The sequence below is a fragment of the Amblyomma mixtum genome, chromosome 3 (assembly GCF_055824585.1).
Source record: "Amblyomma mixtum isolate Tamu chromosome 3, ASM5582458v1, whole genome shotgun sequence".
Classification (NCBI taxonomy): domain Eukaryota; kingdom Metazoa; phylum Arthropoda; class Arachnida; order Ixodida; family Ixodidae; genus Amblyomma; species Amblyomma mixtum.
Window position 1 is genome coordinate 226,845,859 of NC_143014.1, and position 25,805 is coordinate 226,871,663.

The 25,805-nt window shown below is 45.2% G+C and overlaps 1 pseudogene; it reads right to left on the reverse strand.

Annotated features, from left to right (window-relative positions):
- Positions 1–10,910: 10,910 nt before the first annotated feature.
- Positions 10,911–25,559, reverse strand: LOC149353920 (uncharacterized; annotated as a pseudogene).
- Between the last annotated feature and the right edge of the window lie 246 nt (positions 25,560–25,805).

The following is a 25,805-nucleotide window of genomic DNA, read 5'->3' on the forward strand; positions in this document are numbered from 1 at the left end:
GTGTGCGCTTTGTTAACGAGCGGGATTCTGTGGCGGCAATGCTACAGCTCCAATTCCGAAAACCTAACGCTGCAGAAATTGAGTTTTCAAAATACGTGCGAATGCACGATACACTTTTGCACGCATTTAGAACTTTCAGTTGTGAAACACAGACAACGAATCTTGTGTATGCGTCTTCCTTGGCTGGTAAAAAAATTCTTCTACAAGTCTCCAGTTTGCCTGTGTACTCCACAAATTCTAGGATCCCTGTCCGCTACATGTCAAATTTCACTGAAGCGAAAGTAATACAACCGACAGCTGATGATCTGCTAGGGCAACAGGATTTCAAAAGTTTGAGAAGGACAGTGGGAGTCCAATCTAGGTGGAGTAGTGAAATTTGACTAGTAACAGACAGGGATCCTCCAATCTGTGGAGGAAACCGGCAAATTGGAGACTTATGGAGGAATTTTTTTACCCGCCAAGGAACACGCATACACAAGAGAGAACCACAGAGGACTACGGCTTTTACCAGCCCTTGTCCTGCGCGGTTCTCTCGTGTGTATGCGTCTTTTTTGGCTGGTAAAAAAATTCTTCCATAAGTCTCCAATTTGCCTGTGTCCTCAACAAACCGCAGGATCCCTGTCCACTACTAGTCAAATATTTCAACTCCACCTGGCTTGGACTCCCACGGCCCTTCTCTGTGGAGAAAGGGTGACAGCAGCTGGCAAAGGACAAGGTTAACTGCAGATCAACTGGGGAAGCATTATCCTGCACTGATTTTGACGGCAGGTTCACAAGACAAACAAAATCAACTCGAGGAGCGGGATGCACATCATGCGACTGAATGTCAATGGCCAGTGAAAATGGCACCAGTACTGTGGAATGCACATGCAGAAAACGAGACGCATTTTTTTGTCAACTTTGAGTAGCAGTCTACTGTACTTTTAAAGAGCAAAGCTCTCAAGTATGGCAACACTGGCACTTTTTGTTTTACTGGGGTGAGGGTCGTCGTGAGGGTTGAAGTCCATATTTCTTTTCGATCCACTGTGTTAATTGCAAGCTATGTTTACCTAATAGGGGCTGAGCATCTAACATCACCGTTATTTCTTTGCAGCAGTTAAAACAATACAGCATACATTTTATAACATGCTTACCGAATTTTTGGGAGCAGCATGCTTTTACCCTTCTACTATTTGTTGCTACTGAATCAGTTTGGCGTTGACAAAAGATCTGTAATAAGGAGTAATTACTCATTGACATCCACTTGAGCACAGCCAAATGGCTACAAAGGAAAGCTATACAGCTTTCACAGAAACTTCGTAGTTAAAGAAAGATTCGTCCTGGTCCGGTGTTCGAACTCAGAACCACCACTTCACTGGAGCAGTCGCTCTACCAATTTGTCCAACCTGGACGGCAAGCTTATGGTAGGGCGAGAGCGAAGTGATCAATAACTCGAGTGGGAACTGTGTTGGTCCAATGTTTTAGGACCCCTAAAACATTGGACAAACTCAGTTCCCGCTTCATGTTACCTCTAAAACATTGGACAAACTGAGTTCCCGCTTCATGTTACAATACTGAGTGCCATTTTGGTCTATACACCAGAAATACCGGTAAAGCATCATGATAGAACACAATGTTTTTTAAAGGGATAAAGGAATATGTTCGCCCTTTCAGAGGGCACATATGCATAAGAGGCAACATGTGTGAAATAGTCACTGCACCTGAAGCAGTGTAAACTCCATTATGTTAACAGCAGCAGTCAAAAGCTTCATGAGCGACTATTTCATACAGATCATGCAATTACATTCATGTAATTCAGAATCAGATTCATGTGATTATACAGGGAGGTACTGCTGCTAAGTGCACGTAGAGCTCTGCATGCATTTCTAAACCCGGCTGTGAGCCTATGTCTACGAAATTTTTCTAAATAGGCAGGTAAGGTATGCATCACTGGAAAACAATACCTACCACAAACAGGTGAGGAGAGATAGCACAGCCAAAAGCTGGAAGCACGAATGGCCCAGTAGATACTGGCAGCTGGCAACTGCAAATAAATATGTCAGAGCAACTGTTGTCAGTGGCCGTAACAATGTCATGAATGACAAGAGAAGAAATTGTCTACTGCTTCATAAATTAGAATAAGGTATTAACATAGGAACACAAAAAGCAATGAGATGGCCCATGACAAAAGAAATGAACAGATTGTATGTGATGCACCGATATACATTTTTTCAGTAGATTTACATGACTGTCACAACCGCATAGAAAGATGAGCAGGCTGGAATACCACTATTTTTATGCATGATGAAAACAGAGTAACTATTCGAATATAGCATGCACAGGATTTAATTATTACTACTAGGGTGCTTTGGAGCAGCACCGAAGGTATTTTTAAATTGAACGTAGCGACCAGTAGACCCGTCTGCTTTGCACAAATGACGAGAGGATGGAAAAGGCATGCATTCATTAGCAAGAAGCACGATATCTCACATCACAGCATGAAACGAAAATTGGTATTGCATTTAACAAATCTGCACAGAAATAAAAACTGCCTAGTGGCAATGCAAGTAAGAGCAAGGGAAAAAAATACCGAAGAAAACTGGTGAGTGTGGTGCAGGGAGGTCTGTGGGTAGGGTCTCGTGCCTGGGAATAGTTCCGAGCGCGGAGAATCGCCGGCAGCACAGCTGGTGGCAGTCAACCAAGAATAAATAAGAGAAAGTAAAAATCAATAACAAACCATCACCGATATAGCGAACGACTTGAAAGCGGGCCGCACAAACGAGGGATATAGCAAAAAGCTTGAAATCCTAAATAAGTGCGTAGTTGCATCCCGAACAGTTCTCAAAATCTGAAGGCGAGGAAGCATCGACACCTACACCTCAGGGCAGACGCAAGAACGATCTAACTTTGACATAATACTGTGTCAAATTCTGTTCCATGGGGAAGCACAGATAAAAATTTACAAATGACTAGGCAAGGGATATGCCCCAGCCTTTTACACGCGATCATTGTCCCCGAAAAAATTGTATGACAAATATTAAGGCGTCAGCACTAATCTGACTAGTACACACACTGAGCACTGTCTGTTGGCAGCTGGCCTAGCGCGAGTGCTCTGTCGCGCGGCACTGCCGCTCATCGTCATCTTCTAAGTAGCACAAATCAATCCGACGGGCACCAGCCGCGAGGCAACTCGACCGTTGTCAGTTCCCTTGTCTGTCCGCAGCTGGCCTAGAAAGAGCGCTCTCTAACGTGGCACTGCACGCTCATCATCCTCTCCTACGTAGCACAAATCTATGCTATTGGAATGTAGTAAACATTGTCTGTTGTTTTTCGCAGCGCTAGCAAGCGACCGCATAACTCTGTTGTGATAACTGGTGGCCGCGGCCGACAGCGCGCCTGAATACGTAGTGCGCGGGCCGCGGGCGAACGGACCGTCGTGTGAATCGGCATTAACGCATTATAGCTGAGGCAACCACACGCAGACTGCCTGCACTGCCATCCCTATATAGGCGAACACTAATAACGAGTGCGAATAGAGATCAGAAGTAAAGAAACGTACACGGGACTCACCGTTCAGACGGCTCATCAAGGCTTAGCAAAACCGCACATTCTTCTTCGTTGCCTCTCCAGATGACAAGAAGTCGTAGCGCTACCTTTCTTCACGGCTTTACCCGTTCAAAATCACCAGTGTTGGCAGGGCGTAATTCTCGTCGTTGGTTTCCAAAACACACTTGTGTTCTTCATACACGTCCACCGCACGAGCACTCAAACAATGCTACGAAAACCCAAATAACACAAAACGTGACGACGGCTGCAGTTTTGCTTCGTTGAAAAAACCTACAAATGCGCTTTTTTTATTACTAATATTTGAATTGTGTTCGCAACAAAAACAAATTATATTTTTTCATTTTATTTCTTTATTAAATGCGAATACCAAAGCGCTTTTAGATACTTTTGCTGACATGTCGTTTGTAGAAGCTGCGATCCTGTGATCCCATCCCCGGGTGTCCTAGCAGACGACGGCGCAGACGACGCTGTTGACGGAATGCAATTTCGATTGACGGCAGCGAAAATCCCTTAAATGCGACAAAAAAGGCAAAGAAACGCACCGTATCGCAAACTGGTCCATATCAAGGATATGTTCGACGCGAGCGGTAGGACAAAGAGCAGCTGCGATGCATTACTCAACGCGACACTGGCATGCTCGACGGAGATCTACATGAAACAGACCTTAAATATGACCCGTACAAGCGGATTACTGTGATATCAACTGCGTTACGGAACTACGACGATACTTGCTTCACACTTTAGCTTATATGCAACAGCGGCCGCCCGCACTCGCCGCATCCTGTTCGAGTGTACTTTCACTAGCAAGAGCCCACATGCATGGAAGCCGACAGAAGCAACTGTCTTTTCGAGTTCAGATTGTTCCGAGAAATACGAGCAGCTTACTTTAGCACGTACTCGAATTCAAGTTCTCAGCCTGTGTGCCACGTACGGTGACGATGGCGTCGAGGACGAGCTTAAGAATCGCCTTAACGTGGCCGCAACGCAGCCGGTATCCCAAGCATTCGTGCGCTAATTGTTGTTCACCTGTACTGCGAACGTGCGCTCAGTCGCAGGCCAGCCGCTAGCTGCTCGATTTACCAGCCTTGCGAGTACAATTCGCAAGTTTCTGAGCCAATCTGTGAGCGAGCCGAGCTTTCAGCAATGACGCTGCTCGCGAGCGCGCCGCGCGACGAGCTTCGGCCTGCTCCCTGGCTGCCGTATTCGTAGCTAAGCCTAGGAGGTTTCACTTCGATGCCAGAGCTGAGAGCGCTTCGAAACTGGCTAGCGCTGAGGTGCTACTCTTTGCATTGTAAGTACGTTTTATTGTGAACTATGTCTCGTAGTGAAATAAAGATATGCTCGGGTCGACCCGAACGGTGATGATGGCGTCGAGGACGAGCTTAAGAATCGCCGCAACGCAGCCGATATTCCATGCATACATGTGTGCTAAATTTGTTCACCTGTGCTGCAAACGTGGGCATAAAGGCTCGCTCAATCGCAGGCCAGTCGCTGCTCGATTTTCCAGCCTTGCGTGCGCGATTCGCAAGCTACGGAGCGAATCATTGAGCGACCCGAGCTTTCGGCAACGACGCCGCCCGCGGTCGCGCCGGGCGACGAACTGTGCGCTGCTCGCTGGCTGCCCTTGTCGTCGCTAAATCTAGCCGATTTCACATAGATGCTGTAGCTGAATGCGCTTCGAAACTGGCCAGCACTTAGGTGCTACCCTCGGCACCGTTTTACTCTGAACCCCGCGTCATAGGGAAATAAATATATGCTCGGTTTCCGCGACCCCTTCAGGAGAGGAGCTATAGCAGAGGCCAGGCGAACTCCAGAGCAGCAGCAAAGCGGCTATGGGAGGAAATTTGTATGGCTGTTATCGCTTCTACCAACAACTCGACATTGGCTAATGATATACTCTATCCCAGAGCTTTGGTCGTGAACAAACAATACCAGTGCATTTTTCTGACGCCGGCAGCCGGCATCCAGGCTGGCAGGCCGGCCCCGAGAAGCTAGCGCGCCCTTACGATTGTGTGGCCGTGGCGCACATCAAAACCGCCACGATATTCTCCTCTTCGCTCCGGTTGTAGCAGCACACTGCTAATAACGAGGAACCAGACCACTTTAAAAGACCGAGCGCGAGGGCTCAGGAGCCAGCTGGGCCAAAGCGCGTGACTGACGTCATTCCCGAGACCTCATTTCACGTGAGAATCAAACGAGCAGGCGACCCGCAGGTCACCCTTGTAGGTGTGAGGAACGGTGTCGTGGAGCTGCTGCCTGGTCGCAAGCGACTGCTGGTCGCATGCCCTTTGCTACTTGCAAGTGTGAATGGGCATTCAATGCCCGTTTGTAGTAGCGAGTCCCTTAGTTCACGTAGTTCACGTATACGTATGTATACGTAGTTCACGTATACGTATATAGTAAGTGCTTCCGCGAAAATACAGTTAAACGCAAGTTTGAAGGAATGCATGGCGAGCGCTCTTAGCAAAATGAACAACGCGTCCTCGCTGTAGATTATTCTTTGCGGCATAAGAAAATAATACGAGTTGCTTGCTACGATGAGCAATGATATCTATTGTGCAGCCTGTGGAGCCGCATGAACGTTATCATTTGTTTGTTAATTCCTTTGGCGGAGGAGTAAAACAAGCACTGAACTCCCTTGGGGTATGCAGGAGTGGAAATGCCATTTTACTCTTTTGTCAAGAGGAGTGAACAGGACATTTCACTCTTTCTCGTTTGTAGAGATAGTAGATTGAGACCTGCAGGAGTAGCGAGGCTCTTTTACTCTTAATGGAGGAGTAGCAGTTCTTAGAGTGTTATTGGTAGCGTCTACCTGGAAACCTGTTGTTTGCACTCACCATCTACACGAACTTGCCACTTCATGAGGCAGTTGCGCTTCTTGCGAGCAGTCGAAAATTTGATTAGAGCTGCTTCCTTAGCTGGGAAGGTAGTTACCATACGTATTGAGTGAAATAACTGGTTGCGTCGTAGTTGGCAGATTCTACTCTGGGTTGTGTTCAGGTTTACAGCAAATCACGTCTTGCTTGTCAAAGTCATGTCTTGCTCTCCTCGACCAGTCGCCATGAACGAGAGAATTTTTCCGGTGCATGTGATCAAGAGCTGTACAGCACATGCAGGTAAAATATTTACGATGAACAGCTGGTCATGTGGGCACGGCAGTCGGCCGAGCATTACTGTGTGTGCCAAGCGTCAACAGGATAATTAATACGGCGCTTGAGAGGCACAGACGAAGTTTTTATGTCGCGTCTAATTCCCATTATTTACAACGAGGAAGTCTTGTGGCCGCACCGTCCTTTGAATCTGAAGGACAGAAAGAAAAAAAAAAGAAATCAGTGAATGTGATGCACTTCCAAGGAAAATGAGGGATGCGTTATTCTGGACAACGTATCTTTCGCAGGCACGGCTTTGACTCCAAAACCCTGCCGTGACCTGACGTACGTGCAAAGTTCACTTATGATCACAAAACTCAATTTTTGGTATTTTCTGCTGAGGGTTAGACCATAGTGAAATGATTAAAATTCAAAGTCGCCGATCCCAAACAATGCCGATAAAAACTAAGCACTTTTGATTACTTATTTGATCTAAGATCATAGCGTTGTGTTTAAATATTTGCGTGAATTTCCGCATAAATATCCTTGCAGCTCAGCCAGGACACATATTAAAGTACAGTTGAGCTAAATTAAAGCAAGTCTTATTGTTAAAAAGGCGCTTCTGCGTCGCACCACTTGAGACAGAACAGTGTGCATAAAAAAACATTTGTACCGTCAGGTCTGCCGCGTCCGAACGCCACGAGATCTCTCAGTGCAGCGCGCGATCGTCAAGTGCAGTTATACTGACGTTTGTCTAATTTCTGGAGAGGAATGTAGTTATACAAACTGACGGCCTCAGTTAAAGTGTCATGACGCAATTGCCAAGAACTAGCGAAACGTCGTCGAGTCCAATTCTGGGAGAGGAAAATGGTTGTATGATCTGATTGCCTCAGGGTCATGACGCAATTGCCCAGAACTAGCGAACCATCCTAAAGTGCAATTTCGTTGACGCTTGTCTCCTCTCCACCTTTTGTCTTGTCGCCGCCTCTCCGCTTTGCTACCTGCCAACCGTAGGAGGTGGTTTACAGGTGGCGGTTGGTGTACAGCAGAATTGAGCAACGCCGGACACCACTTTTTCCTCACTGTGGGGTTTGTATTGTTAAGGCATTAAAAATGCTACATATGGTTGTTGTTGACATAATCGGCTAACTTGGACATTGCTAACCATGACGGAAGCCGGACGGGCGGCCCACGACCAGGAGCCGGCGTGGACATCACTATGGCCGCCTGAATGCTGCCGCTGCTGCTACACGAGGCGGACGCAGACGAGCCGCGGCTGCTGAAAGGAGAAAATAAACATTGATCAGTATTCATGCAGGGAAAAAATGTTACGCATAGCTGCCTCACTTTGCTAACGAAAGAAGGTGACGAGTGCCGCAAGGCCATCGCTCCGGCCCCGTGAAACTATTTGCGTATGAGCGTGGTGTCAGCGATGTGTAAAGGATCGCCTTTATTTAAGCAAGTGATCTTTACATTCATGGCCACCACCACCACTACTACCATCACCATCATCAAACCCTATCTGAGTCACAGGAAGTAAAAGGGCCTTCGCAATTGACTTCAAATTTCCCCCGCTTGCATGAACTTGAGGCGCTCTCGTTGCTAATTCCGCAGCGTCGACTCTATAGTGTAAGTTACAACATCGCCCTTCAATTAGTACTTTCTTTTCCATCCTTACAGACCACCGATCCTGAATGCTGCGTATATGTAATGCGGCGGATTACATCGTGTTCAGCATTATTGGACAAAAATGTTTAATATTGAAATATTACTAGGAACTGTTATGGAAATATTGAAGGTAATGGTCCATTCTTCTTAGGCGTAGAAATCTGTTTCCAAGCTTTCCATCGCTCGCATCGAGCAGTTAAAACTGCAATAAAAAACAAAATCGGGACGTTTCTGACAGTAACATAAACGTTATTAGCAAAAAAATGCAGGCCTGGCGACAAGAGATTTGTGGATGTATTGATTGTTAAATTGAAATCTTACAATATATGAAAAAAATTCCGTTGTTAAACTCTTTCTTGCTGAAAAATGCTTTCCTCCCGAATTGATCGTATGTATACATGTCACGATGATGTCCATTGCCGCTCACGAATTTCACCTAAAACATCTTGAACTCACGTTTTGTCTGGAATCCACATTGCTGTTTATCTTTTCTGATTATCTAAATTATTTAGCTACCCCAGTTCTAGGCACCACCGTAACCAATATGTTTTGACGCGTTTGGTGACAACTGGCAGTATGCATTTGTTATATACCTGTGCTGACGACCTTCCCCGGACAGCTCACTTGATACAGAGAATAAACAGGCTCATACCGCTCGGACGTCTCGTCAAGGGCTGCATACATTGCATGCGCCCGGTACGATAAAGTGAAGATGGTACTTTTCATTCGAGTTTTGCTGCGGCCATATTGTGATTGATTTAGTTGCTTACGAGAAATAATTCTAATTTTTTTTTCAAAACATGTCATGCGACACTTTTTTCATCAGCTCAATGACTGCACCATTGCCGTGCACTTCAGTGCCTACAATTTTAGTCTAACTTTAGGTATTACTACAGAAAAGCTATGCAAGATTCAAACAACTCGCGTGGAGTGTTCTTGCAGGCCATACTCTATTTTAGTTTCTTGGTTAGAAGTTATACTTTTCAGTTTTTTGTTTCGAAATCATCGGACACAACCATTATTTGATAATAAGAGCGGCTGGTTTCAGTTTTTCATGAAAGCACTACTTCTGAAATTGGATTTTATGGGAGCGCAGAAATGAATAATAAAAAAATGGCTACAAATAATCAAACAACGAGATTAATAAAGAGCGCCACCTTTAGTATGTAATGAATCAATAAGTCCAAAAACGCGCGTTGAGAAATCTCAAAGAATTTTGGGGTAAGGCAGGAGACTAAAAAATTGCGAGTTCATATTCTTTTATGTTGGCGAGAGGTGTCAGGCTGAGGGGAGTGCGGGGGTAAGCTATAGAGCGCTTCTGCAGCGTCGCCTGTCGCCAGCATGATCGGAATAAAAAAAAAAAAAGGCAGCCAACCAAGGGGCCGCTGATGCGCACCTCTCGGCTGGCTGCTCGAGACAAGAGTCCGCGAGAAGCCAAGGTGAAAAAGGCTGTAAGCCTGGATTGTCTCCGGCAGTAGGGCTGACACCGAGGCCTAACGCACAAAGACAGGACAAGAAGAGGAATAAACAAGACGAACACTAACTGGCTGCAAGTTTGCAAATTTATTTGAAGTAATCTTACCAAGCAAGCAAACGTGGATGTCTACACGCTTATGTTAAGCGATATTAACTCTCATAACAGGACAGAACACGCGCATCATTGCAAATATGAACTGCGAAAAGCCAGAAAATAAATGATCGAATTGCACCTCCAGTAAATGACGAAAAAATCCTGATGAAACCTGCTCTTGAGAAACCAATGAAAACACGCAAATTTCCAAAAATTCAAAATCATAAGCGCTCTTTCGAGAAAATTAGCAGACTGAACACTGGAGCACGGCTGCCTCTGTGGCTAGTGAATCAGTGAGACTTCAACAATCTACCTCGATATAGCGAATTTGGCGTGTTCAACAGCCACTGTGTTCCTGAGCGCTAGGCTAGGACCGTATGTTTTAAGTGCGTTGACAGGCATGGCATAGATAAAACTGAGTTATCCTGCGCGCTTTCTTTGCCGGCCGTTAAGGCAACGATCGGTCTGTCTTAGCGCAGCCATAGCTTAAAGGGATCGCATAAACCACAGTCACTGTTCAGTCAACGAGCTCGGAAATATGCTTCGTACTGCAAAAAGGGTTCGTCGTCTTACTAAGCCTACTTCAACTTGAAAGGGCGGAAAGTTTTGGCAGGTTACATGGGGCCATGAGGGCCAGGTGCGTTGTACATTTCTGTTCTGCCTTTCAAATTGTGCCAGAGTCCATGGAGGTAGTGCCACACTACCATTTCTTCTCTTAAATCGAAGCAGTGGCCTTGGTACCCTTTCCTATATATCTTATAAATTTCTTTACTAAGGCTACACACAACTGCAGTGACCACTGACACAGCGAAACCGGCTTTCTTGAGGCGTTTGATAAAACATCCTGTTAACTCTGCGGGAAAGAGATGAAACAGAGGCTTTGTAAGAAGGTAAAACGATTACACGCTTAACGACTTTAGAACTGCCCCGCATTGCCAAAATTTCATGTCAAAAATAGACGAAATTTAAGGGGTTGCATTACGTTCCGCGTTGCCTTAATTTCTTTAGAGAGCGAAAACTTCAAAAAGCTGGACGCGTCACTGTGTATCCAATATATCTGCTGCTCTACTGGTATTGACTACAATGACACACTCGGCTTCCGCGCTCTCTGGTGGCGGCTGCGTGGGTGCAGTGCCATCATGGGAGGCGTCATAGGTGGCCGCTGGTCGGTTCGGAAGGACTCGCCGAGGAGGTCGTCGTGGGACCCGTCACAGCAGTCGGCGTCCGCAGCTCGCATCAGTTCCTTTTTGAAGGGCGCGAAATGCGCGTCGAGGGCCACCAGCTCGCGAAGGCACCGCACCAATGCGGAGGTTGCTGCCAAGCCACGGCCAGAGGTTCGTTTAATCACGAGGCACCATTCCACCTTCTTGGTGGTTAAAGGGAGACCGAAGCACTTTTTTTTTAAATCAGGCTGGCAGCGGCGTCCCATAGTTTTTCATGCTGTATGCTTGAATATCGAACCAAAATAAGTCAAAACCAAGCGCGAATTGCCTTTTTTGGCAGAAATATGCGGCTTGTGCCGCGGGGCACACCGCGCGGTGCGCTGCCGCCCGTGATTGGACAAGAGGTAGTGACGACACTTTGAGGACTAGAGAAGCTGCCGATGCGGATCCGGCTTTGCATTGAGTGCAGATCGCAGCTTTACGTGGTGTTGCAAAAGCGAATATGGCGCCTATTTTTTTCACTGACCTCCAAAGAAAAGGATACTACATTTTGTTCATTCCATGTATCACCTGAAACCAAAAAAGACGCTAGCAAAAAGTTCTACGCCTACCACAAGCATACGCCAGCGTGACAGACGCATATGCAGTCCATGCGTCAGAAGCGCTAGCACAACCTCGGCTCGTATTCTAGGAAAGGAAGGTGTGCGAACAATACTCAAGTCAGTTGCCACCACCGAACGTATCCTGGCTCACCCGAAAGAATATCATCCAAAAGAAAAGGCCCAAAGCGTTGTGTACAAAAAATCCTGTTCTCAGTACCCGGCGTTGTGGGTTGGGGCAAGAAAGTATTTCAAGGAAACGATGAAGCAGCACAAAGCTGATGTCAAAATGAGCGAAGCACATTAGCCAAGCACTGCGAGGCATGTGACCACAGAATAGTGACGCAATCATTGTGCGCTGGAAACCAAGCCAAATACGCGCACAAGGCTACTGCTTCCCTCGTGGCGCGTTTAGCAGATGCCAGGAAATATTGATCGTTGCCTTGGAAACGTTCGCCCTTCCTAGATCTGCACATTAGGTTCAATGACCTAGTGGTCAACTATTATGTCTGTTTTAAAGCCAAGCTACAACTCGCCCGCTGCCACAATTTCATGAAGAAACCGCTTAAGGTTGCGAAACATCGTGTTTTTAAGCAAAAACTCTGTTGGCGATCATTTCTCTTTTAAATTTGCATCCGAAATCAGACAGACATCTGTTGAACGCTTTCATTTTAGTCACTTAGCTACGCTTAAACGAGATATCGCATATGAAGAGCTCCGATGCTTGCTTGCTTGCTTTGCTTTGTTGTGCTTTGCTTTGCTTGCTTGCTGAGCATATTTCTACTTTTAGAAGAGGCGCTTCTTGGCAATGGTGACATGTATCTCATACGCGAGAAAATCGAAGGAACTGTGTAATCGTTCAGACGAGCCTTTTTGACAGAAATCTCTAGAGATCACATAAGGACAAGGTCTGCATGCAGCCGCTTTGACGAAAGTGCTTCGAGCCGAGTACGCTTGCTTTGGTCCGCTTTAATTCTCCCTCGTCACAGCAGTTAGCGCCCGCGCTGCGAGCTTATGTTCTTGTGGAAAACAGTGGAAGACGACACAGTCGTGGTAGTAGTTGTTCGCGGACATGAACGCCGAGCAGAATCTCGTGTTGAACTTGATGCTCAAGTTTGGCTGACAAACTTCGTACGTCACCAAGCCCGCTGTACCAGGAACACCGCACGCAGCACGAGCCACAACGCTGCCTGAAAGCTCGCTCGGATGCGTCAATTTATCCCCATCTCCTCAACGTGACGTCACGTTGGTCGACATGGAGGCGGTTTCCCTCTCCGCTGGTCTCGTTTGCCCACGTCTACAGCACAAAAGGTCACCTGAATCGAGTATAAGTCACGTGGGACGTTATTTCTCGCTTCCGTGAAGAGGCCCAGGCATTCAAGGCGGATTTTCAAAGAGAATATCTCAGACGTGGTGTCTACATAGCCGATGTACTGAATATTGCACTAGGTAGTTAAAAATGCAATGCATTCCCGCCCCTTTGTAACATATTCACACTAATCGTCTCGGCACAAATTCCGCACGGGGAAATGCTACAGACGTCAATTAATAATGTACATGAAGATGGCGACGGCATATATTCGAAAAATTCTGTGCCACTAGTAGGCGAAAGTTTGCACACACGACGTGGGTTTTTTCCTCCCAAATAATTTCAGTTTTCTTAAGTTTTTTTTTGGAACGTGTGTTGTATTCCTTTAGTACGCGTGAGAAGTTGAGTGCTGCAATCGGTCGGAAAGCTTTCAAGAGTTATTCACACCACATGAAACAATTTAACATATATGATCATTATTTATGCAATTTAAGCTGCCTCCCTATTGGAAAAAAAGGCAACGATGGAAGTATTGGAAACCAACACTGGAAACCTTGGTGGATTATGGTAATGGAAAATACGTTGGAATGACTGGGCATGTTGGAATGACTGGGCACGTTGGAATGACTGGGCACGTTGGAATGACTGGGCACGTTGGAATGATTGATTGGGTATGTTGGAATGATTGGGTACGTTGGAATGTTGGGTACATTGGAATGATTGGGTACGATGGAATGACTGGGAGATGTTGGGGCAGGGGCCACGCAGCAATGTTACGTCTGTCGCAATGACACAGCAAATTTCAAAATAGATGAAGCTCCTACAGCCAGTTTTATTTTGTGTTCATGCTCCTCTTGCTCTTCTTTAGCCACTTGTCAGTGCAGCTGGGCCCCATGAAACAGCCTTGTTGATGTACCACCGGTGCATGCGGGCTTGGGAAAACTGGGCGATGCACTCTGCAGAAAAGATTGAAATGAAAGAATTAGGATCCACAAGTTTTTATTCTTGCCAGTATTAGAGTGCTAAAAAAGTAAACTCCGTATTGTGGCCACAGGAATAAAGTGAACCTAAATCAAGAACCACTGAAGCTATTCCCACTCAAAAAGAAAAATAATTTGAGGTTCTTATTCAATATATCCTATGCTCGTCATTAAGTACCATCATCAGCAGCATAACTACCACCACTGCAAGACAAAGGCCTCTCCTATATCCCTAAACGTAAGCCTGACGTGTGCCATAATGAGCAAAATAAAAAAGCCGTCGTTTTTGTCCTCTGAAGGCTTTTAGTGGGGTATTAATAAGAGGGACAATATAAAGGTAACATCAGAAGGGTGACTGCAGTAGCACAGCTGAGATGTCGCAGACAATACACTAAGAAAAGAGGCATACAATCCATTGATACATCAGTTGCAAAAAATAAAAACAGCAGCAAACAAAAGGTAAAACAAACCAGTGTCAATGCTCCAAGCGATATCACTTATTTCCATAATTTTGAGGGACCACATGCAATGAAAATGTGATGAGGTAGCCAATTTATTCTTGAATGGGAACAGGAAAAAATTCTTGATTTAGTGGTGATGGCATCCTGGTCTGAAGCGGGGCAGCAACATTTAACTTTAAGTTGTGGAAAAGTATTGTAGAGTATATGGAACACACCTAAACGAGCGATTTCCTCTTTTATGCAGTGATGTCTGGTGGTCAAATGAGATGACTGATTACACATATGCTGTACCAAGTGTCGCTGTTGGATTAAAGGGAGTTGGTGGCGTAGCTTCAAACAGTTTGGTGCAAAATTGGAAGAGCTAGGAAATACTTCAGTTTGGAATCAATAAAATGTTTATGCATAAACTGCGCAGCACGGCAAGAGCACACAGATCATGACATCTCCTGATAAACCCGAGCGCCCTTGTGGGGCCAGCAGCATGTATCGTGACATGCTCCAAGTATGTGGGGCTGCATCTGGTTAAGGTTTCTCCATACCATTAACCCTATAGGTGGGAAAGGAGGCCAATACATTGTGACAAAACAATGCAGACAAGACAAGCACAACGAAGGAATAAATACGATGGCATGAGTGCTGACTATCGCCAATGTGTATTGGAAACCACGTCAAAATATATACACTGTGGCCAAAAAAACCACGAACAAAGGGAACCTTGTGTCAACCACATTGCATGAGTTGAAAACAAAACAAAAACTGACAAAGAAGCATTTAAGAGCATGAACTCTTCCTTAGGAAGCGATAAAGAAGGTGTACTAACACATTGATTGCGGTCTTTTTTTTAAATTTCAGCGGCCTCGATTATGTCGCGCACAAACTTTTCTGTGTCTGTCAGGCAAAATGCAGAACATGAATTCCGGTTCACAGCGTTTAGGATCTGGCAAACAATTGCAATTGCGACAGTGAATCATCAAAGTTCTCCCACAAGCTTTGTTCACATCGTCATAGTGGTCTTTTAAACCTCTCAGTGACACACTTGCCTGTTTTCCCAATGTAAACATAGCCGCATTTCAAGGCGTTCGAACACACTATGTCTTCTGCGCAGTGCGCGAAGAGACTCTGATGGATAATCTCGGTTGACTACAGGTACTGAATCTTCATAGGTTTAGAAAAAAAAATATCAACGCCAACTCGACTGCCTATTTAACCGGTGCAACCAATTGTGGATGTAGGGAACAGGTACGTACAAACTTCCTTTTGGGAGTTACAGTCTCGACGGGGGCACAAAAGGAATGTTTCAACTTCTGCTTAAAGCAATCGGCTAAAGACACTGACAAAGGTTCTGAATATCCAGTAAAGGACAAACGGCATATGAGCTGGGCAAAACTGGATGTCATGGCAATCAAACAGGATTTCATTAAGGAATTTTTGAAGCAAAGGTTAGTGACACCTCTTGACCAGCTTAGACTGAACCGAAGAAAATGGTAAAAGTAGCTTGTTTTCCCTTGGCTCGTAAGCCCAACAACTGTAGCCACCCAAGATTTAGATCCAATAAATGTAATGACATATCCTCTATAATTTCAGTGGTGATTCAAAGTGGACTGAGGCTTTGACTGAACTTCTCTCTCACCTTAGACAATGCTTCGTCAGGATTGGAGATCCTGCAATAAGCCACGTAACAGCGGCGCTAATACAGTTTTTTTTTTTGCAAAAACAAGCTATTCTGAAATGTAATAAAGGTGGACTGAAGGTATGAGCTTAAAAGTGCGACAATATTATTCACCAAAACGCCTGAGACGTTTGGAATGCCACTGCTCCATTTAGGTTAATGAATTCTTCAACACATTATTGATCCTGATTGAGGGATGGCGTAATATAAATCCTTAATGTCAACATAGCACCCTATGAAACTGGTGCGAGAGTTATTGTGTAGAAACTGCGTTACTTTCTCTGCAGATCTTACACGAGAGGAGTCATCAATGCTCAGCAACTTAATTTTATGTCGCAAAGAGAAGGCGATTTGTTTCTGACAGGTTCCATTCTCTTAAACTACAACCCTCAAGGAGCAGTCACCTTTATGGGTCTTTGCGGTAAAGAAGATAGCTGGACAATTTATCTTACTGAAGTTGATGGCATTAGCCTGATGGTTAAACTCTAGATTGTTAATGTTTCTTGGCACTGGACTTTGCTTTTAACAAATCAGATAGTAAGTGGCACTCAAATTCAGAATACACTGCATCTGTGGCCTTGGACTGAAAGGCGCCTTTCGATACGACCTCAAAACCACCGTTTATCAGCAGTTGAAAGCAAGAGGGCCCACCCTCTTAAATACGACACAGTTCGGCCTGTGGGCAAGTTCCTAAAGAGGGTTCAAACCGTGACACTGCATCAAAACACCCCGAAACACACCTGTTACACTCAGGTCTGGGCGTGGAAAAGGCAACTCGTCAAACCATGGCAAGCATCTCCACAATAGTTCTCTTCGGAGGAACGGAAAATTTTGTTCCATAAGCACTTAAAGGACCAGACGAGGCAGCGACTCAAAGCTGAAGGTGAGCACCTTGTTGTCAAACTCTTGTGCCTGAAAACAAGCCAGGGAGTGGCTGGTTGACGGTGTCACGCACCGTTGACCAGGTGAAAGCCATCTGGAATGCCACTTTGCAGCCACTTTGCGCTCACTAGCCCGGAGCAGAGAGGCCAAGGCACGAGTGTCTGAAAACAAGGTGCACAATGTCGACGCTGAGTTGCTGCCTCGTCTGCTGCTTGAAGCATATACGGGCCAAAATTTGCCATTGTTCCTTCGAGGAGGACTCTTCTGGAGCTGTTTGCCATACTTTGTCGTCTTGCCTTCCTGTGCCTGGACCTGAGCGTGACAGGTGTGTTTCAGGGGGCGTTGGTTGATGGGGTGTCGTGGTTTGAGCCATGCCAGGAACTTGCCCGCAGGCTGAACTGCAACAGTTTAAGACGGTGGGCCCTATCGCATTCAACTGCTGATAAAGAAGGTGGTTTTGTGGTCATGTCTAAAGGCGTCTTTCTGTCCAAGGCAACGGAGGCAGTTAATTCTGAGTTCAAGTGTCACACAGCAACTGATTTGTTAATAGCAATGTCCAGAACCAAGAAACTATGTAATAATCTAAAGTTGAACCATCTGGCTAATGTATCATCTTCAGCAAGAAACTAGCAGAGGTGCCAATGAGAGGTCAAAAGACCACCGTTACGATGTGAACAAAGCTAGCAGGGGGAATCTGATGTTTCACTGTCGCGACTGCGATCGTTTGCCACATCCTGATTGCTGTGAGGCGTAATTCACGTGCTGCATTGTGCTAGACAGACACAGAAAAGTTTGTGCATGAGATGATCGAGGCCACTCAAATTGTAGAAAAGACGCAATCAATGTGTTAACACACCTTCTTTATCGCTGCCTAAGAGTTCATGCTCTTAAATGCTTCATATTCAACTTTCGTTTTGTTTTTGACAGATCCAAAGTGAATGTTACAAGGCGCCCTTTCTTCATTCTTTTTTTAGGCCACAATGTATATATTTTGATGTGCTTTCCAATAAACCTTCTTGAAAGTCAGCACTCGCACCGTCGCATTCCTTCCTCATCTTTCTCTTCTTTGCGCTGTTTTGACACGATGAATTACAAACAAGCCCATTCATCCGTCTTGCAAAAGTCAATACAGTCAGAGTAGCTGAGATAGTTGGGGCATCCTTCTGAATAATGCAGTCATAAAGACAAGGTTGGGACATAAAGACAAAGACTATTACTGAATGGCTAATATTAATGTACTTTAGTAATGTGCTTGGTTTGGTATATGGGGGTTTAACATCCCAAAGTGACTCAGGATGAGGGACGCCTTATGATTTTGCATATTGATATGCTGGGCTTCATAAGACAAGAAGTACAATAGTTTTTTAAGGCGAGCCGTAGAACAGGAAGCCATGAATCTACACTAATATCAAAGAATGAAGGCTCAAGCATGAGAGTGTAGCTAAAAGGTTATAATGACAAACACGAAAAGCTTTGGAGAAATTGAAGTCGATGACACTTGCCTAAAATAAAGAATCTAAATTTGGGTGAAAATCCGCTTGTGAATTCAAAAAGTTGGATTGCACCTGAGCAAAGAGAATGGGAGCCATGATGACTGGTTTAGAAATATTAGTTTGAATTATGGTGGCAAGTAATATGCGGACTCATTTCGTGCTCTAACAGTTCCTGCAAAATGCACATCAATAAAATAGGAGAACAGTTTGGGGATCAGAACGGTTTCCAGCCTTAATTATTGACAGGTCAGCTTCAGGTTGTCAGGGATAGAACCAAGAGGTCTCGATTGGCTAACAATTATTGGTAAAATCTGTCTCCAGATATCCTCAGTAGTTTAAAGTATGTCAGAAGGCTTCTCACACAGCCCTTAGGTACTCGAAAGCTTGTGCTTATCAATGACTTTCGAGACATGATGAGGAGCAATGGTTAATGCAGTGAAATGGATAACAAATAACTGATTTTTCTCAAGAAAGTGCCCATGAAATATGCTGTCAAACAAATTCCCACGGATCCTTCAATTAAGCCCAAAATGACAGTTTATGGGCAGCCACTTTGTTATAACCATCACATAGAAAAAAAGAGACACCAGAAGCCCTCCTTATTCACTGAAAACAAGGGAGAATTATGAGACATCATTCCGGCACACAAAATCACACGGATGAAGAGAGTAGACTCCATGGACACCATATTTCAACTGAGGTTTATTCCACAAGACAGGCTTTTTATGTGCAAAGGGGCACTAGTGATCCCTGGGGCTGAAAAGTATTTCCGCGACCAGATAACAATTATTCAGGACGGCAAAAACCAAAACACAAAAAAACATAGGGGCAAAGGTATCTTGCCACTCACATTCAACACATCGGCACGCCTATGCATCACCTACCTGGCTGACCCAACAAACATATTTGCCTCCAGATAATCTATTTCTTTTTCTGGAGCGCTGCAGAAGGGCTGCTCACGTAATTCTCTTTTTCAGCAGAGATACAAAAGGCTTAAAAAATTTCCCAGCCCTTTCAAGTGCTAAACTTGCACAAGGCCCCCGTTTCTTTCAAAAACGCCTTGCATGCTCGCTTGTGCGAGCAAAGGCGAATGTGCCCAGCTAAATGACCTCTGCCACTTAATGAATCTGCTGTCCTGCGATGTTCAAGCAAGCGTTCATTGATGCAAGCCTCGTCTGTCTAATGTAATTTTTGCCACAGGCAAGGAGGATGCTGTACACCATGTCAACTTCATGTTTAACGAGGGATTTGGTGTGCTTAGTTTTGTAGGCAGGCTTTTTCGTAACGTCATTTATCAGGTGGCACATGCATCCCAGCTTTCCCAAGCTGAAAATACGACATGTACATCGTGTTTGTCACTGGCCTTCTTGAGGCGGTGTGACACCTAATGGCAATAGGGCACAATGACAGGTCACTGTTGCCAATGTGCGTTGCCTTCCGGCTTGCGCTGCCCAGCACACTTCATCTCTCGAACCTGGCTTTCTACCACTAAGGCTACAATTTCTCTTGTGAAAACTGCCTGCTCCAGTCTCCTTACTAGCGCATTGATGCTGTCACAGAGTCGTGACAGCGTCAATGCCGAAGTAAGGCGACTGGAGCAGGCAGGCAGAAAAAGAAATAGATCATCTCAACGCAAATGTGTGTTGGGTCAGCCAGGTAGGCAATGTTTAGTCACGCCAATGCATTCAACTTGAGTGACAAGCTAACCTTACACCTATGTTTTTGTTTTTGCAACCTTGAATAATTGTTACCTGGTCGAGGAAACACTTTTCAGCCACAGGGTCCCTGTACCACTTTGCATGTAAAAAGCTCATGTTGTGGAATCAACCTCAGTTGAAGTCTGGGGTCCATGGAGTCTACTCTCTTCGTTCATGCGTTTTTGTACACTGGAATGATGTCTCATAATTCTACCCAGAACCAATTAGCTCAGCTCTCCATGCTTAGCAAAAACAAGGCAGCAGTAATGAAACCAGTTCTCATGTGTGCACTTTTTCTTTTACATCTGTGACCTGCGATGAGTGGCATAAAAACACATATTTAAGTTAACACACATGCATCATAATGTTAATATTCGTAGTCAAATAGTATCACATAATGCCGCCAAAAACATGCAGACATTTCGCACTTCATGCATAGAATGCAACGGTTAAAAGACAAGCAATATTGGATTTAAAACTTCAAATGGCCTGCAACCGGCCCATTCTGACAGCCAAGTAATATTACTCATATAAACATGTAAACATATCAGGCCAGAGCTATCCAAACTGCTCCAAGCAGTAGCATTAAGGAAAAGAGCAATGAAAGTAAGAGAACATTTCATGGCAACCACAAAAACAAAGCACAATGCAGTAACAACTTACAACATAGCTTTTGACTTCATCTGATGGCCACAAAATCCATGCCATTGACTCGGACTGGAAGACAGATGTGCCACCTGCGGATACCAATTTCTCATTATCACTATGACAGGAGTACAAAAACAAACATGCGAACTCGGTCCAACAGTGAATATCACATGAATGTAAAAAGATCAGGAAAAATATACTTCCCCAAGTATATGCCTCAATACAAAGGAAAAATACCCTGTTCAAAAAGCATCAGTTCCCCTAGCACTAGTAAAGGAATCTTGCTATGAGCAAAACAAATCTGCGTTCGAAAGCGTAGATAAACATCGTAATAACTGAGACAATTATTGCGTCACTTCTTTTCCTCAGAAATCAATTTTCAAACAGCAGAGTGATCGAAATGCAAGATCCTATACTCTGGGTAGCCAGAAACGCTATCGGCATCATAAAAAAAAATGTTCACATACTGATTTAAAAATTAGATCCTGACGGCCGGAAATTAACTTTCGTTGGTAACTGCAACCTGAGACAGTGCTTTCTTTATAGTGGGGTTTGAATTCAGATGCGGAAAATGGGCACTGATCGTATTGGAGGGTTCCGGATTAATTTAGACCACCTAGAATTTCTTAACGTGAGCTGACATCGCACAGCACAGGGGCATTCTTCTTTTCATTTCACCTAAATCGAAATGCGGCTACTGCCATCAGGATCGACCCCACGACCTAAGGTTCAACAGTCTAGGGCCAAGCAAAAACCGCGGCGAATAAAAAGTGTTTCAATCCCCCGCAAAGTGCTAACGCTATCTTGAAAGACAATCATACATTTTACGCACAGCCAAAGTGCCGGTCCTTGAAATGTGCGCGGTGGTGTGAACAAGCATGGGCAGAAACGCGTAGAACTAGGCATATACGCGGACAAATCTGTGCTCAACAAGAAAAAAAACGCGCAAACATGCGCATACCAAAATCATGCAAAGCTAGCGCACGCACGGTGGCATCCCCTTTGCCAAAACAAGTACCGACAGCGACAATTCTTGGCAGAGCAACTCACCGCGGCGACAACAAAAGCGCCTTAAACGCTTTTTATAGCATTGAACACGAATACTGCAGCAGTACGACAGGTCACCGTTCCAGCATTATATGCTTCAGATAATGCACGAGCACTGCTTACCTTTTCAGATGATTGCGTAGTCGTGCAGAACGCTGTTTGCCTTCGTGTCACGGGCACTACACCAACCAGTGAGAGTTCAGCACGAGTGCTGCGTAGCCGGCACACTATACCACGTAGTCACACAGAAGAAAATATTCCAGGCCTTATTTGGAACATTTCCACCGCGACACTGGCCGCGCGTCTTTGTGCCTGGACACCCATCCTGGACTACACAAAGAAGCTCACAGACTGAAAAGTTAGAGAGACCAGAAAAATGACCCTTTGCCTCGAATAGGCTACATCGACAGCACTGCGCGATTGTGCACCCTTGTGCAAGAAGAAACACACGCAAACCACAACACAGTTCACGACGGCTCACAATCCAAGTAGCGAATTGTAGCAAGCGCCGAAGCGCGACGCACGCGACGCAGCACCCGAACCGCCATGAGGGTTATACAGATGGATGGATGGATAGGAGCGCCCCCTTTGAAACGGGGTGGTGGCTTTTCTTTATTTGTTATTTTTTTGTTTACTGTGTTGGCAATTCTCATTAAGATTCTCCATCACCTTTGCCTACGGTTTCCTACAATTCTAACCTTATGCCACATCTCTGCTTTTCAGCCACCAATCCTCCAATCGCTTTTTGCTGACTTCCACTGCAGATTTATTTACATGACCATTGTTATCTTTAAACCCTAGGGCCTCAGAAAGAGTGACTGTGCCTGCATCGACATCCGGAAGGATACCATCACATTTCATTATGAGGTGTTCAATTGTTTCCACAGATCTACCACACACTGCACATGTGCCATCTTCTTCGTTAAATTTCTTTTTGTAGCTGCGCGTTCTAAGACACCCTGATCTAGCTTCAAAAAGTAGGGCACTGCCTCTTGAGTTATCATAGAAAAATTCTTCCTATGATAACTCAAGAGGCAGTGCCCTAGAAAAACAGCTACCGGCAGCCACCTGGCGGTGACAACCAGTTTCTGTTTCGGTTTCGTTGTGAAAAAGCTTGTATCCTACTTTTTATTTTATTTTTGGTATTTTATTGGGTATTCAGCCGTATCGGCATCCACAGAAATTGCAGAAATTGCGAGCAATTACCACTGGTAGAAACGCGCGAATTAACGACCTGTTGCTTGCGCTGCGGTTGAAAAATTCATGAGTCACGGCAGTATCGCTTGCTGCTTTGCTCATTCATGAAATCACATGCCGATTTCTGTTTGTATGGGGAAGTTTTTTTTTATATTGATGGGAGATCAGCAAGGATAACCAAGTACCTAACGTAGCAGTCGTAGGGAGTAGGTTGTCGTAAAAACATGGTGACGCTGTTTGATCGGCAGCACGACGTGCGAGGCGGCAGCGTTGAAACGCGCGTCGAGAGAACAGCCTCCATGGTATATGCTTTCTTGAGACTACAGTGAAGGTGTGCATTTTCTATAGTGGAGTTCTCTCATCTAACGTGAAAACCAAATCAATTCTTAGTATGAAATATGCTGTGTAATTTAGATCCTCATATTGTGTTTATATATATCTGCATTTCTGTTTTGAAAAAAAGTGTTGTACTGGTAATAGTGTACCAAGGTGCATGTACAAGAGTGCTGTAATCAGCCTTGTCGAAATATTCTGTGTATATATTTGTATTCGCAACCCTTCTACAAAGCAGCTGTGTGGCCATCTATGTGGTTAACAATTTGTTGATTGAATTAGTAATGTCTTGAAATGCACGCTCAATAAAATTTTCTGAATGAAATTGAGTGTTCGGATTCAGGCATGCAGGGCTCTGCAAACCTGCAATTTATTATTTTGTGAACAATGAAGTTAAACTTTTTCTCAAATATTTTGCTAATGATAATCTAAGCCCAAGTATATAAGTCGTTACTTTTTAAAACAAATTTGTGAAATTGTCAAGTCAACAAATGTAAAAAAGAGAAATTTGTCTTGCAGTTTTTATTCTAACAGCATAAAGTGCCAAGTGCACGTTTGATGGATTTGACCCACTGAGATTGTTAGTGCATTGATGTGTTTCATTTTGTGAACCATATAGGCACATGCGTGCAGTATCTGCTGCCCAGCATCGGCCATTCAAATGCAGCCATGGTTTGTGCCATGCCAAAAAAGTAGGTACAGTCGCGGATAAAAAAGATTAGCACACTTGACGGAACACCAGAGCGCCGGAATGACAACGCCTGGCACTGCAGGTGGCGGAGAGGCTGATAACGAGAGTGCCGGGTTTTTCCCATTCTGCAGTATTAAGGGGGTCTGCCACGGACCGTAAAATTACTGCGGACTGCCACGGACAGCAAATTAGCTGACTGCCACGGACAGCAAATTAGCTGACTGCCACGGACAGCAAAATTACCGACTAAAAGCAGCGCTATCATCTATTGTTCCCGCGAGTTCCTTTTGACAAACCATCGCGGACATAAAAAAACAGTAATAAAAAGAAGCCATCTTTGGTCATGATAACCGAGCCAAAATAAATTCCGCAAGCACAGTCACGTAGGGTCGGCACTTCAACGCTCGGGCGGTGCACGCTTGATAAAGCTTACTTCCTGCCGTCCCCCCCTAGGCTGCAAACATGGAAACGGCCAGTTAGGCAGTTCTGCGTACCGCAGCGCCGCGTGGTGAGATATACGAATTCTGATCGCCAGTGATCTGTGCTAATATTTTTTGCTCGCGACTGTACACATCCATAGGCTCCCACCGTGGTTTCCACATAGTCCAGTGTTGCCTGCCAGGCCCATCGAGATAATCACGATGGATACCACCAAGCCCATCCCGTCCCATCGTGTTCACTGAAGTGTCCAGCGTGGTTTCCATTCAGCCCAATATTGTTTACTGAAAGTGCCAGTGCAGCCACCACAATTTCCACTCAATCCAGGGTGGCCCAACATCGCCATTTGTGCATCCAGCATCTCTCCCATTCGCTCCACCAGCACCCAACGTGGAAACCAACACTTCAAATCGGCCCACCGTTTTCTCCAACGTGGAAACCAACACTTCTATTCGGCCCACCGTTTTCTCCAACGTGACTTTTGCTGGAATTTTCAACAGGGCTTAATATGGGCAAATTGGTACCATGGGCGCTGGCGGTGCAAACACCGCCCAGAAGCAGTGACATTCTGTGATCCAGCACAGCTGCTCTGCAGCGATGTACGCTACCAGCGTCAGTAAGAAAATTGACGGTTTCAAACAGCCATCATCACTTTGAGTCTGTACCTACTACTTTCTTCGTATACGTCACAGGTGTCAAGGAGAATCCGCTAATAATTGTGCTTTCAGCGCAAGTTAGCATAACTATATTAAATCTCTGAGAGAGAGCATCTGGCTTTGTTCAAACATGTATCGTCCAATGTTCCTTCAATAACTCTGGCGGGGATCAAAACAGCGTGCTAGGATACCGAATATCATGCCGGCAAATCATTCATTTCACTGCTTGCGTAGGGGAATTTTCAAACGAAGCACCGTTGATGGGAAGGCGTGCTTACCTTTCGTGTCGTCACCAAAATGGGCGCGGCAAACGAGGAACGCGAACGAAGGTCGCAGGTGGGCGGCGCAAGCCACGTTCCGGTTGAAGACCTCTGCGCGCGCTTGCCCGGTGCGAAGCATCGCCAATGTCTGTGGTCTCTGCATTTCCTGCCCAAAAGGACGAGTGAAGAACATTGCTCTTTTACAATCGCCTGGCATCTGCCACACACCCTCTGATTGACGGGGTCGGTGCGTAAATAATTCATACTTTGGGCGGGCATCTGACCGCCGACACAAAGGCCCTAACGGTGTCCTGGTTCTTCATCTCGCTCTCTACCACAAGCTCCAGGAAGAGATCGGGCTGAAGTCCCTAAGGGGGCCTTCAAGTCGGGTTCCGGCCTGCCGTAGAAC